We start from the raw sequence: 10,580 nt of genomic DNA on the forward strand, positions 1-10,580 counted from the left end.
CTTGATGGACCACGTTGTTCTTTGACAGGGCATCCCATCATGCGTAATCACAGACAAAGGAGCAGAATTCATGGCCCAGGTCACTCATGACGTATTCAAGCTCAGCTACACGAGCCTTCGCAAGACCACGGCATATCATCCTCAGACCAATGGCCTCACAGAGCGACTCAACAAGACCATAACTGAAATTTTATCCATGTGCGAATACTTGGCGACAACTTTCTGTGGCAGCACAGCCAAGGCTACGAAGCCGAAGTGCGCTCTTTTTACTACACTGCTGCATGTATTCCAGGAACGCCACCTTGTGTATACTGCGCACTGCGCAGCATAATGAAAAATATAAAAAAATATGTAAATAATATCTTCAATGTTATTCGCCATATTATTAGGAAGCTACCCCCGTGCAGATATTTAGTTCTTTGATATTTGATGGTCCTAGTTTTGTGTTTTTCTGGTGCCATTTTACATTTTTCTTGCACCAATAAACAGTTATGGCATCACTCGTTTGCAGCAAGTTCACATCGACGCTTTAGAGCGAGCATAAGTGCGTGTTCATTTAGTGACTTGTGTTCATCGAGCTGGGAGAAACGAAGACAGTGGCGCACCGTGAAATATTCTCTTTCCCGCACATGCAATCACCGAGAATTATTATGTGGGGGATATCATCGGCGAAAGTGGGACTCGAATTGCTATAGCTACGTTGAAAGTCACACCAGCAACCTGCCAGACTTGGGCAAACCCAGCTGCTCGGGAAAAAAAATTGCGAATGGAAACTGTACTTATACCACTGACCTTTTTCTGAATGTCATTGCATACGTGGTTGGTGTTTCGGCTGCCTAATTTTGTTGGTACGAAAACGCTGAAAATCGCGTACCGTAACACCAGTCCCGTCGGCGTCTACGGAGGTAGCCGTTCCTTGTACTTTGCTTGGCTAACAGACGCGTTCATGTATATTATTTTGTTGACTGGGCAAAAACAGCGTTCTTGGCCGAGTAAAGATTGCGTTTTATCTACACAGATATGGTAACGCCAGGCGCCTGCTCACATCTGATCGGTACCAAGATTCCTGCTTCTCATCGTTGCCTTTGCATCCCCTAAAAAATAACGTGAGTGTCTCCAGATGTTTGTGGTGCTCTAAAAGAAGGAAAACAAAGATTCTGACCAAGTATGAACCAAAAAAAGGAATGGTTTCTTGGAATTACATTGTTCCAATCGACTAGTACCTGCCTTGCCATACTTTTTTTTCTGAAATAAATCTCAATGCCTTAAAAAACTTCGTGTTCCTTCACTAAAAGTAACAATTCATTTCTTCTCTCTCTTTATTTCTTCGCTTCATTTATTTCTTCCACCTTGTCCCAGGCAATACGTACCGTATGTCACATTCGCGTATAATACCGCCATCCAGGAAAGTGCGTGATCCACGCCTTTCAGTCTTGTCTATGGACGTGCACGATCAAAGCATGCTGGATGCGATGCTTCCACCCGATGGCAACGCTTCGATCACGCCTGACGCTGTGCAGCTTACGCAGTACGCTGAAGAATCGCGCCAATTAGCACTCCTACACATTACGCACCAGCAAAATATTGACGCATGACGCTATAACGCTCACCATCGATAAGTTGACTACCATCCAGGTGATCAAGTTTGGGCGTGTACTCCTGTTCGGCGCGAACGGTTGTCAGAAAAACTGCTCAGTCGGTACTCTCGACCATACAAAGTGTTGCGACGCGTGAGCGATGTGAATTACGAAGTAGTCTCTGACGGGACCTTCTCGCCACGACATCGAAGGCACCCCTTAGAGATTGTGCACGTTGTGCGACTGAAGCCGTACTTCACGTGGTAGTGTGACTGAGCATGCACTTTGTGTCTCGGGTTTTGTGTATGTTCGTACTTAGTGCCGGATGGCCCCGGCTTTGCCTATGTACTTTTATAGCATCAGATCAATGCCCATACTTTTAGAGGGGGAGCAATGCATACACCTCATTTGGTGCAGCGCGCACGTGTCATGCTGCCCGCTAGAATAGAAGTAGACGTTCTGGGGCAGCGCGCGCTCTTGCTAGTTGTTCTTTTGGTTTCAGACAGCCATCTTATCAGTTTTAACGTGATAGCGTTAGAGAGCTAATAATAGCGTTAGTCGCAGAAATCGCGCCGGTAGTGTCGGCCCCGTTGGTTGTGAGCGAAAAATCGTCTGTGCGTCTGTGACCAAAAAACCAAGTTACCGAGATTTCCGTGGGAGGCTTCTACTTGTCCACGCGTGCGCGTGCAATCACACTAAAAAAGCCACGAATTCAAAGAAAAAAGTGCTCAAGGTCACGATGCGCAGTAGTTTCTCTGCCCTGCCACCCCTCGCTGCTTAGCTTCCAGCGCTTTATGAGATATGGCAATTGCAGCATGCGACAAACCTTTGAAATTCCACTCGCACTGGACGGATTCTTAAAATTCTTGCGGCATTGAATTCTTGAGGCAATAAGCTCGTTTAGTAAATTTATTTCATGGTTACTTGAAGAAGTTTTTCAGGGCCCCTTTAACGCATTTCGTTTGACAGGTGCAACGACGAAAACGAGTGAAACCGGCTATTTGTAGGCACATTTGGGAAGCTTCAAACTAGGTCTAGAAAGACTGGGATAGTGCAGCCATATCCGCTAAAAACACACAGGAGCTTTCAAACAGCTCTGAATATGAACAACGATGCCCATCTAACGGAAAACATATCATGCCTTTCCAGAGGCGTTGATCAAACAAACAGCAAACGCTAGATAATGTGCTCCTTTCTGTGAGACAGTTATGGCCTCCGAGATGGCGAGTGCACTGCTTGTGTCTTGGGGGCCATGTGATTCTCGCTTTAGATGAAAAACCTGCACCATTCTTGCTAACACAACATATTGCCACCTACTTCTAGTAGTGGGTCGTATGCCAAGGCGAAGGCACACACCACAAAAAAAAGAAAAGTGCGCGTGGGCCCCCGCTCTGGCAAACAAGCCAAACCGACGCGCTTGGTTAGAGCCCTGTTGCTCAGACGTCAATAAACCTTGTCGACATCTCTTAAGTGACGTGACAATTGGTGGAGGTGCTGGGTAGCCCCTCACGGATGTTTCAGACCCCGCCTGGAAGCGGCACCACAAGCCCAGTGCGAGTCAACACTCCCGTTCATCGGACAAGCCGTAGGATCAGAGGATTACCACCCGAAGCTGACCTTACTGTTCACACCTGTATGATGAGCACGTCCGTTCAAACCACTTTAACAGGTACGGCAAACCCAACGGTGACTGGGTACACCCTCGAAAGTCCACAGGTTCCGACACCGTTTCATGTCACCGAGATCGAAGACGTCGAGGACTTGTTGGTCGACTTCGAGCGCGTGGCTGGTTTGAACGAATGGAACGACGCGGCCAAACTACGGCATGTGTACTTCTATTTGGAGGATGGTGCACGTACCTGGTACACGAATCATGAGGAACAGATAACATCGTGGCCCGAATTCCGCCACCGGCTGTTGGATACTTACAGAAGTGCTGATCACCACGAACTAGCGGAGCGAGCGATCTAAGCCTGCATCCAGATGCCCAATGAAATTAGCATGACCTATGTGGAAGATATGACGCGCCTGTTCCGACGAGCTGATCCGAGATTGACAGAGGAAAAGAGGTTGCATCGCCTGATGCGGGGAGTTAAGGAGCAGCTTTTTGCTGGCCTTGTACGGAGCCCTCTGAACACGGTCGCCGAGTTTTTGTCCGAAGCCGTCACCACGGAAAAAATGCTTCAGCATCGATCCACCCTGTATGAGCAGCAAGTGAACACATACACTTCTCAAGTTCTCACGACTATTAGGAGCAACACCGAATGTCTGTGTGACCTTTTCCGCTCTATAGTACGCGAGGAGCTGCAAAAGGCTGCCGCACCAGTACTACCTACGGTGAGTTCCATTGCAAGCATCGTCAAGGACGAGCTGCATCATGCCTTTCGTGACCCTGTGAGTCTGGATAATGCCACACCCGCCCCGGCTTACTACCACCGTGCTACCTATGCGGATGCCTTGAAGCACCCAGCTTCCTTTTCCCCGCTCTTTGTTCAGGCACCTCCTACGGTTTTGCTTCATTCGGCGCAGCCCCTACGGTACTACGAGAACACTTAGCGTTCGAGAACACTTAGCATAAGTATGCACTCAGCTGTCGAAGGGCGCACAAGGGCCATATTTCGCGATCACGTTCAACTCTTATAGGTGAAGCTTAAGGGTCCCCAAATTTTTCTGCGCGCCTCTCTACCGGCTACGTTCTTGCTAGTTGAAGGCCTTGCGGAGCAGGGACAATACTAGGAGTAATGATGATTTTTTCCGCCTAAAGGATTCACATAAAAGCAGTTAGTAGAGCTTGCCCCTATTTATTTATTCATTATATTTAATAAAAATTATTCTCAAAACCCTACAAAGCGCCAATAAAATAGAGGAGCAGGCACATCAATGAAGTGATGCAGGCTAACACAATGCAAGAAAGGAAACTATGAAGAAACGAAAGCGAGCTATGTAATGAAGACTAAACAAAACAATGAATTGTGCCTTGTAAACACGTAAATTCAGGAGATCTACAAGATCGACTAATGCAAGCATCAATGAGGGCACTAACAAATACTGCATACTAGGAAAAAATATTTTAGTCATGCTTCTAAAACACTCAACTTAACCATCTACCAACAACTACGATGTAGCATGTAGAATAATCATGTCAATTGTTAACAAATGATGAAAACAACAACAACAAACACTGAAGGACATATGAAGGATTCTAAAGGTTTACGCGTAGTGGATATTTAGCCTCATATTCCATAAAAGCTCTTGAAACATTGTACGTACGTGTTACTGGCAATGTGGGATGCCAAATTATTCCAATGGACTATTGTTTGGGGATACAAATAACTAGGAAAATGAGCTGAAGAACAATTTCTGGGTTTCATCTTGATAATGTAGCCTGTGCCTTCAAAGATGGCTCTTGGGGTTTTGAAGACATGGTGAAGGTATTGGTGATGATACAGTTTGTGAAAAAGAAATAGGTGGTCACTTCTGCGGTGATTGATTAAGCCGCCCAGTTAACCAGGAGCCTTTACTGATCAACTGATGGTGAATGGTTGAACTAAAAAAATAATGAATTGCGCGGTTTTGTGACGAGTTGATGTCATCGATAATGTAAATCTGTGTGGGATACTACATAGCTGATTCGCATTCAATTTTGAAAGTATTACCGTGATATATGGTAGTTAGTGGAGGTTACCTAGAGCATACGAGAGGTTGCGTTTGAGAAAACTTGATGAGCGGTTAGCTGCTGCCAATGTCAGATGCATGTATTGATGTCATGTAAGGTGATGCATAAGTACAGCATCGATGAATTCATTGGTTCTATACTTATGTGTCTATATTGAACGACTAATTCAACCAAGTGCCGAATTTAGACCTCCATTGTTTTCATTCTTGTAGAACAAATTACGAAAACATAATTATCACTGTCAAACACGAATTCTGTTTCCTATGGCAGTAAAACTCAGAGAAAAGCTGGCCCTTTCAACTACATGCATGCGAAAAACTTCAGGCAGTGCAAATTGATTTCCACTCTATCTAACAGCGTGTTTTATAATACTGTCGTTGTTTGCTGCCTTCAATGCAAAATTTAATTATAGTAAAAGCTCAAGAGCAAACGACCACTGAATCATGTTCTGCTCAGAATCTAAACTGCAGCTGTACGATTGTCACCATACATTCCCAACTGCTCCGGCGATCACTGCTGATGCGCACTTATAATGGACAGACACAGTCAGTGGCAGTCGCTCTCTACCTGACCATGGGGCACCTGATCTCATATTACTGCTGGAACATAAAAAATACAAAAGATTGCGACAATCATATTACTTGTATAAGTGTACAGTTGACAAATATATGCTGACATTTATAGATGTCGTATTTTCAGATGCCGATGACAAGTATAAGACGAAATATTAAAAAAAAGAAGTCTCAACAAGAAGACAAACGTTGAAGACTAAAAAGATATTTTATAATACGAGGCCATATCGACGATGTTCATTTCGAAGCCGAAAACCGTTTTTATATTAACTAGGTAAAAGCAAATGAAGCATCTTTTATTGCAAATTAGCACTAAGTGCGAGAAGCCGACAATAAATGAGTTCGCTATGCTGCTCACACCAAGCTACGTTACAATACAACAGCCAATGATATAATAAAGTTACCTGACATACTCACCTCATCATAAAGTGCAAACGAGCAATCTGGCAGATTATAAAACGCTAAGTATTTGTAGATTATCAGGGCACTTGTGGCTCACGATAATTTTTTTCTATGAGCGTAGGCCTTTTAAAAAATTCACTTCATTAGAGGGCTAATCATAAGCAACAACCGAGTTTTTGCGGCTGCCACAAGCACTCACTATTATTATTGATGTCAATGACATGCTGGAGGGGTAAGTTGCGTCCTGCGCAGAACACCAAAGGTGCGCTCCATGCGTTAGCTTGCATTGGTGCTGGCTGCACTGCACTGCAGCTCAGCTAGGTCAGCCACAGACAGGAGTGTGAAGAACCATGGCTTTCACGCACACCAAACGTCACGTTTATAGATGAACAAACTAACGTGTACTTAACTCAGACGCGAGTTGTAGAAACGTTGGATGGCTAGGAAGTTCTGCTGAGAACGTGTATGGGAGAATTACAACACATCGCAGCAACAAGGAAAAAAAAGACAAGCTACGTGAGGTAAAACACACTTACTGGCCCTATGTGGCCGTAGCCTCAAACTGCAGCCTTTTCTACCTGCAAGCTGTGAATATCCAGGCTATTTTCACCCTTTTTCTATTTACTGGCAAATTAGCTTGTCCACTGAGCCAGTCACTAGCTTCACAGCTCAACGAGAAATGAAAGTAATAATACAATGGCGGTAAGAAGCTTGTTTGTCTAAAATTCCGGCGTCGGTGTCGGCGCTGTTGATTTTGTACTAAAAATCATCACCGTATGCGTGACCGAAAAATTGAGAACGATGGAAATGAAATAAATATTTAAAAAATGTTGGCTCAGAGTGGGGAAAGGATCTGGGTCGTTCGAGTCCGAGTGGGGATAAACCCGGGTCGTTGGCGTGCCAAGTGGACGTTGTACCACACGGCCAAGTCTCTGCTTGGGAATACAGTGAAAAGAACTCCTTCTGCTTGGCAATGCAGCGCAAGTATCTTCTATGTATTAGACACAAACGCCCTTTGTATACATGCTTAACAATGCAACATGAAATATTGCAGTAGAAATACATAGGCGAAGCGCCCCTTGCCAGCGGCCGTCACAAAATGTGACTACTCTTATGGCTTCGGGGTTTAAGCTGGACACCTGCTACGAAAGGCAGACACACTACTGAACCTATTTTGATCAGGCCACGTTGTAGGTGCATAGCAAGTTCACACTGGTTTCATCCCCTAAAAGAACTGAGAACAGAACATATTAGGTCCGAACGAAGACAGAACACAAGCAGTGTGCCTGGCGCGCGAAGGCTCTACTACTGACTTATATATCTGCATGAAAACACGGAGAAAATAACTTCTTCTGCTAGTATTACCTGCCTTTTATGCGTGTAACTCACGACACAGAATGCAGGTACATGCGCATTTAGGAACGGGACATCACTATGGTTTTCAACTCTTAAAGACGAATCTTAAAGGTCCACCAGTTTTTTGTGCTTTTCCAAAAGCACGTGCTTTGCAACCTTACAGTTATGGAGATAAGTTTATGAATTACAGAATTCCTACTTTCAGCATTTTCAATTATCTCGGAGCTTACTACATATCAATAGGGCCTTTCGCATCACTGGGTGAGAATGATACAGGCATCTACTTTCAGCAACGATGTGGGGGTTCTCAAGCGTGAACATGAACTGGTGTTTTCTTTACCATCTGTATTTAAAGAATACACTAACCTACTAAGCAGCTATTAGGCAACATCATTCCATTGAAGCTTCCTGGCCCATCACAGTTCATCCAGGTGAAATTACCATGCGTGCTTCCAAAGCAATTTATAATCGCCTTCCTAATGACACTTCGAACACTGTAAAATACTTGTACATTCATAGAGCCCAAGTGCTTCGTATTTCTCCGCAAGACAATCAAGTCATGAGGAGGCTTGATTTGCCAGTGCATGCAGTCGATGCATCTCATGGCCTTACAAATGTTTGCGATCTATGAAGAGGACAAAAACGACATATTTAAAGCACCGTCTTCAAAAGCAATCATTTTTAATTTTTATGTGTCTTTAACGTAAAGCTATCACTTCTTCAAGTGTACGTAGTCAGGAATGACGCAAGGGCTATCGTTAAACAAGGTTTAATGAAACGAACTTGTGCTGTCCCAAGTTCGATGCGCGAACGCGCTTTTCGAAGGTGGTATGTTCAATTCCTGCTCACGGCAAGTTATCTTTGCGCCAACTTTTCTTTCTATCTATTTTTCCATTTACATTACATTGGTTCTAATAACTTCCCCTATACATTTCTTGGCGTTTGTCTATTAGTTCTCATTACTATTGTGTCAAAACACGGAAAAACAAGCCCTAAAGTATACACTTATTTTCCTTATATATATATATATATATATATATATATATATATATATATATATATATATATATATATATGATGAAGGCCAGACTCTAGGTCGAAACGCCGAAATAAACCACGTTGTGACCGCTCACGGAGGATCTACTAGACTAATATATATATATATATATATATATATATATATATATCTCACGGCTGGTTATTTTTTCATCCACTTTTCTTTCTTCTTTCTTCTTATTTACATTCCATTTACATTCCTTGGCATTACTGTCTGTTAGACCTCATTAATATTGTGTTAAAGCACGGAAAAACGAGCTCTAAGGTATACACTTCTTTCCCTTATATATATATATATATATATGACGCATGAAGTCATGGTAGTAGAAGTTGCAATGGAATAAGCATGGTGTATGAGCCAGGCCACAGCTTCAACATCTGGTGTCACGCAAGTTGACAGGATAAAGACCTGGCAGCCGCTTCATCAACCGGGCATCATCATCGAACAACTATGAAGGACGCAGTGACCGAACGTGGACTACAGAAGCGCATTTCTACTCTGCTTCGTGACCAGCATCGTGACAGCATCATTGGCGGAGCTTGGCATCCCGAAGTACACTGGAGATGCGGACGATACATCTGTACATGACTGGTTCGACCTGTTCCATCTCCACGCTACTGCTGCATCCTGGTTGCAAAGGGAGATGGTCATCAACTTTACTGACTAGATATGGTGAGGCATTCATATTGTACCTCACACATATTTTCGAGAAAGGCGAATCTTGGGAAAAAATTACACTTAAAGTGATCGTCCGATTTGAAGATTACGATAAAGACTCGCTTAGAACCCACCATTTAAAGGCAATTGATTTTAGTTGTCACAACCCCCAGCAGTCTTCGCGCATTGAAACACCCAAAAAGGAGCGGGCTGTTCCCATTTCGACAAAACCAATCAAAACATCCACTCACTGAAAGACATCCAAATCTGTTTTAACGATGGGTTAATCTTCGATCGCTTTTTTCTACAGCACTAAGTTTGACCTTTACCTAATTACTGCACCGTAGGACTCGTGTCACAGAACCAACCAGTGCACTGGGCTCCAAGTCTCGAACACTTCACTTACCACCCGGTTTTCTGTCACCTTGCTCTTTGGTTGCTCACTTTGCCCACATCATGCCTAACGCACTCACTACGGTCAGAACAGATCAGAGGAATTAGAAGGGTGCTTGACCAAGTCAAGAGTCTTCAATACAGATTCAAGCATTATATTAGCTCAGCTCCTTAGCTGCGCCGACCACACAACATGCGCAAAAAAAAAAATCCGACCAGATCACCTCTGCCACGGTGTTGTTGTCCAGTGTCTCGTCAACTGAGAGTTACAATAACAGAGAAGGCTCAGTATCATCACTTCTCACGCATTGCCGTGAACCAGAAGCGTCCGTTAAGAATGGCGTGGCAAGAGCCTCCGAAGATCTTTCTGTTAATTCTAGCGCACAGCCTTCTTTGCCTGACAAGAATCACGACACCGCAACGTGTAGCCACTATTTACTGGTCACATCAAATTACAAAGAAAAGCAGGCTCATGTAATTAAGGAATACCACCTCGTCAGATTCCGCAACTACAGCAGTTACAGGAAAAAGCACGTCTACGAACTAAAATGAGATCACAAGCACACTTGCAGCTTAAAGGGCCAGTGAACAGGCTCTGAAACAAGCAGGCAAAGCTCGCGCATCTTTCGTACCCCTGACTAACCTCATTCCATGCACAGTGTCGTCAACTTGGCGATCGGTGACGTTGACTTTATTACTCTTTGTTGAGACCAGGTTGGCGCCACTCGACGAGCTGCGTGCTGTGACGACGAGCTGCGACGAGCTGCGTCATGTCACCGATCATTGAGTTGATGTAACTGCGTTTGAAAGGAGGTTGGTCACGCGCCGCACAAATGCGCGAGCTTTTCCTGCGCGTTTCCGAACCTATTGACTGGCCCTTGAAAGGACCC

General features: G+C 44.2%; 1 long non-coding RNA gene across 1 annotated transcript in view; it reads left to right on the top strand.

The window, feature by feature from the left end:
* The window catches only part of LOC142785264 (uncharacterized), a 39,086-nt gene extending 32,904 nt beyond the window's left edge, over window positions 1-6,182 (top strand). The window contains exon 2 of the long non-coding RNA XR_012888899.1: window positions 5,953-6,182. This is a non-coding gene — a long non-coding RNA (uncharacterized LOC142785264). The remainder of the gene's footprint in view (window positions 1-5,952) is intronic.
* Window positions 6,183-10,580: the final 4,398 nt, after the last annotated feature.

This window comes from Rhipicephalus microplus, unplaced genomic scaffold, assembly GCF_043290135.1.
Source record: "Rhipicephalus microplus isolate Deutch F79 unplaced genomic scaffold, USDA_Rmic scaffold_20, whole genome shotgun sequence".
NCBI classification, from domain to species: Eukaryota; Metazoa; Arthropoda; class Arachnida; order Ixodida; family Ixodidae; genus Rhipicephalus; species Rhipicephalus microplus.